Source organism: Lathyrus oleraceus, chromosome 4 (assembly GCF_024323335.1).
Source record: "Lathyrus oleraceus cultivar Zhongwan6 chromosome 4, CAAS_Psat_ZW6_1.0, whole genome shotgun sequence".
In the NCBI taxonomy this organism is placed as follows: domain Eukaryota; kingdom Viridiplantae; phylum Streptophyta; class Magnoliopsida; order Fabales; family Fabaceae; genus Lathyrus; species Lathyrus oleraceus.
Genome location: NC_066582.1, coordinates 110,134,478 through 110,139,379, shown reverse-complemented (window position 1 = coordinate 110,139,379; position 4,902 = coordinate 110,134,478). Strand labels below are relative to the sequence as shown.

Genomic DNA, 4,902 nt, shown 5'->3' with positions numbered 1-4,902 from the left:
ACTCAAACCTTCATTGTTGCAGGCAGTGCAACAGAACCAATTCTCTGGAAATCCTACCGAGGATCCAAACCTTCATTTATCCGTATTTGTCCAATACGCTGATACTGTTAAAGCTAATGGTGTCACTTCAGAGGCAATTCGACTTCGTCTTTTTCCTTTCTCGTTAAGAGATAGCGCTAGAAGATGGCTTCAATCTCTTCCTTCCAACTCAGTCACCACATGGAACGAGTTGAAGAAAGTTTTTCTTGCTCGATATTTTCCGCCAAGCAAAACAGCTATGTTAAGAGCCCAGATAAATGGATTTAAACAGAAAGATAACGAGTCTCTTTTCGAAGCATGGGAAAGATACAAAGACATGATGAGACTTTGTCCACACCACGGTTTAGAGGACTGGTTAGTAATTCATACCTTCTATAATGGTCTCCTGTACAACACGAGGTTAACAATAGACGCCGCCGCAGGTGGTGCACTGATGAACAAACCTTATGCTGACGCTTACCAACTTATCGAAAGCATGGCTCAAAACCACTATCAGTGGGGAAGCGAACGAACAATGGTAGAAAAACCTCAAACGAAAACTGGCATGTACGAGATAAGTAACCTTGATCATGTTAATGCAAAAGTGGATGCTTTGGTCCAGAAAATTGAAAGTTTAAATGTATCACCTCCAGCCACCGTAGTTGCCATAACTCAGAATTGCGAAGTCTGTGGAATCCAAGGTCACACTCCTGCAGATTGTCAACTCCTAACAGGAATCCAAGCGGAGCAAGTAAACTATGCTCAAGGAAGCCCCTACTCGCACACCTATAACTCAAATTGGAAGAATCATCCCAATTTTTCATATAAGAGTACTAATGCCTTATACGCGCCTGGACAAGCTCCAATCCAAGCCCCAGCTATACCTCCGGGATATCAGAAGCCGATCCCATCTACACCTAACAATAACGCCCCTAGGAAATCCAACTTGGAAATCATGATGGAAAACTTTATAGCTTCTCAACAGCAAACCAATAAAGATTTCTTAAACCAGAATGTACACACTGGCGAACAAATTAAACAACTAGCAAGTAAAGTAGATGCCCTGGCCACTCATAACAAAATGCTGGAAACGCAAATTTCACAAGTAGCTCAACAACAAGCGCCTACTGCTGCCCCAACTGGTACATTTCCTGGCCAACCCCAACCTAACCCAAGAAGCCACGCTCATGCAATTATACTGAGAAGTGGAACGGAAGTGGAAGGACCGTCTGACCCAAGGATAGAAAACCAAAACTCTAAAAAGTCAACTGAGGAGGAAAGTGAACCTAAGGAAAAGGAAGAGAGTAATAAGGAAACCGTAGAAAAGAAGGAACCTTATGTACCTCCACCACCTTATAAACCACCTATCCCTTACCCTCAAAGGCTTATTAAAACCAAAGATGCGGGCCAATTCAAAAAATTTGTTGACCTACTAAAACAATTAAACGTCACAATTCCGTTTACAGAAGCTATTACACAGATGCCCTCATATGCCAAGTTTTTAAAAGAAATTCTTTCTAATAAAAGGAAACTTGAAGATAGCGAAACCGTTACACTCACCGCTGAATGTAGCGCTATAATCCAGAATATGCCTCCTAAACTTAAAGACCCAGGTAGTTTCTCTATACCCTGTCACATAGGAAAATTTGTCATTGACAAAGCCTTATGCGATTTAGGAGCCGGTATTAGTGTTATGCCTTTATCCATATGCAAGAGACTTGAAATGGGAGAATTAAGACCAACTAAAATGTCTGTGCAACTAGCAGATCGTTCCGTCAAATATCCTGTAGGAATTCTTGAAAATGTTCCAGTGCGCATAGGTGAATTCTACATTCCAACTGATTTTATAATTATGGATATTAGAGAAGATGAAGTTACACCCATTATACTGGGAAGACCGTTCTTAGCAACTGCCGGTGCAATCATAGACGTAAAACGAGGACGACTCACTTTTGATGTAGGAAAAGAGAAAATTGAGTTCATTCTTTCCCAATTTTTGAAAGCACCTGCAATAGAAGATACATGTTACTTCATGGATATCATCGATGAATGCATAAAAGAAACGGAGTTAGAAAAAGAAAAATCATCTGACTATCTTGTAGAAGACAAACTTAACCAATGTTTAGCATAACACCGGACCCTACGCAATGCCTTAAGAAACCAACCTTAGACCTGAAAACACTTCCCAAAAATCTAAGATATGAATTCCTAGACTTAGAACTTGAATGACCAGTGATAGTTAATACTGACCTAGGAAGACTCGAAACAGAAAAACTCCTACATATCTTAAGAAAATATCCAACCGCACTAGGTTACAACATCACCGATCTTAAAGGAATAAGTCCCTCTATTTGTATGCACCGCATCATGCTAGAAGAAGACTGTAAAACTTCTAGGGAACACCAGAGGAGACTAAACCCGATCCTGAGTGAGGTAGTGAAGAAGGAAATAACCAAGTTATTAGAGGCAGGTATCATATATCCTATATCTGATAGCAAATGGGTTAGTCCTGTACACGTAGTACCAAAGAAAGGAGGTGTAACAGTCATTGAAAATGAAAAAGGAGAAACTATAACCAAACGAATCGAATCGGGATGGAGAATGTGCATTGACTATAGGAAACTAAACAAAGCAACCCGAAAAGATCATTTCCCTTTACCATTCATCGACCAGATGTTAGAACGATTAGCAAAACATTCTCATTTATGCTATCTAGGCGGTTACTCAGGTTTCTTTCAAATACCAATTCACCCTGATGACCAAGAAAAGACAACGTTCACGTGCCCTTTTGGTACCTTCGCTTATAGACGAATGCCGTTTGGCTTGTGTAATGCTCCTGCAACTTTCTAAAGGTGCATGATGGCAATATTCGCCGATTTTCTAGAAAACATCACGGAAGTATTTATGGATGACTTTTCCGTATGCGGACAAAGCTTTGAAGAATGCCTTGAAAACCTAGAAAGAGTTCTAGAGCGATGTGTAAAAGTAAACCTAGTACTTAATTGGGAAAAATGTCACTTTATGGTACAAGAAGGAATTGTCTTAGGACACATCATCTCGAACAGAGGAATTGAAGTAGACAAAGCTAAAATAGAGGTAATCGAAAATCTTCAACCTCCGAAAACTGTGAGAGAAGTACGAAGCTTCTTAGGACATGCCGGTTTTTACCGACGATTCATTAAAGACTTCTCTAAAATAACTAAACCTTTAACCGGGTTATTAATGAAAGATGCTGAATTCATATTCGACAATAAATGTTTAGATGCATTTCAAACGCTTAAACAAGCACTGATCTCCGCACCCATAATGCAGACACCAGATTGGAATGAACCATTCGAAATAATGTGTGATGCTAGTGATTACGCTGTAGGTGCTGTTTTAGGACAACGAAAGGATAAAAAGCTTCATGTTATATATTACGCAAGTAGGACTCTAGATGAAGCACAAATGAATTACGCCACAACCGAGAAAGAACTTCTAGCAGTAGTGTTTGCGCTAGATAAATTTCGTTCTTACTTGGTCGGAGCCAAAATAATCATCTACACCGACCACGCTGCTATCAAATACCTCTTAACAAAAAAGGATGCTAAACCTAGACTCCTAAGGTGGATCCTGTTGCTACAAGAGTTCGATTTGGAAATCAAAGACAAGAAAGGAACTGAAAACGTAGTAGCAGATCACCTCTCTAGACTTGAGAACCTTGAACCGGAAAGAACATCGATCAACGATGATTTCTCGTACGATAAGCTTATAGCTACTTTGGAAGAAAATAAATCTGATAAACAGGTAGAAACCACCTTAGCTATATCCGTTACACCGTGGTACGCTGACCTCGTCAATTATTTAGCTGCCGGAATAGTTCCACCTACCTTATCCTACCAGCAGAAGAAACGATTCTTCTATGACATAAAACACTATTACTGGGATGACCCCTTACTTTTTAAAAGAGGCCCCGATGGTATTTTCCGTCGGTGTATACCCGAAGAAGAGGTAGAAAATATAATCCAACACTGTCACTCCGCTCCTTATGGTGGACATGCAAGTACATCCAAGACCTGCTCAAAAATCCTACAAGCCGGTTTCTATTGGCCAAATATATGGAAGGATGTACATGCAGCTATTAAGAAATGTGACAGATGTCAACACACAGGAAACATATCTAGACGTGACGAGATGCCATAAAAGGGCGTTTTGGAAGTAGAGATTTTCGACGTGTGGGGAATAGACTTCATGGGACCTTTTCCATCCTCTTTCGGTAACAAATACATACTCGTGGCAGTTGACTACGTATCGAAATGGATTGAAGCTATAGCTTCTCCAACAAACGACACACGAGTAGTAACTAGACTCTTTAAGAATATAATATTTCCAAGGTTTGGTGTCCCAAGAATAGTAGTCAGTGATGGTGGATCGCATTTCATATCCAAGGTACTCGAAAAACTACTGCTTAAGTATGGCGTAAGACATATAGTAGCGACACCTTACCACCCTCAAACCAGTGGGAAAGTGGAAGTGTCTAACAGAGAAATCAAACAGATACTAGAGAAAACAGTCGCCACTTCAAGGAAAGACTGGTCATTGAAATTACCAGAAGCTTTATGGGCTTACCGAACTGCTTACAAAACTCCTATAGGGACAACCCCATTTAAGCTAATTTATGGAAAATCCTGTCACCTCCCGGTAGAATTAGAACATAAAGCCTATTGGGCTATTAAAAATCTAAATTTAAACTATAAAGCCGCCGGTGAAAAGAGAATCCTTGATATAAGCGAATTAGAGGAACTCAGAAGAGACGCTTACGAAAATGCCAGAATCTACAAAGAAAGAACAAAACAATGGCATGACAAGCGCATATCAAGGAAAATCTTCAAACAAGGCGATACA

The 4,902-nt window shown here is 40.1% G+C and overlaps 1 non-coding gene across 1 annotated transcript; it reads right to left on the bottom strand.

Moving 5' to 3' along the window:
* Positions 1-277: 277 nt before the first annotated feature.
* LOC127077094 (small nucleolar RNA R71) lies at positions 278-384 on the bottom strand. The gene has a single exon (XR_007787078.1). It is a non-coding gene; the product is annotated as a small nucleolar RNA R71 (small nucleolar RNA).
* Positions 385-4,902: the final 4,518 nt, after the last annotated feature.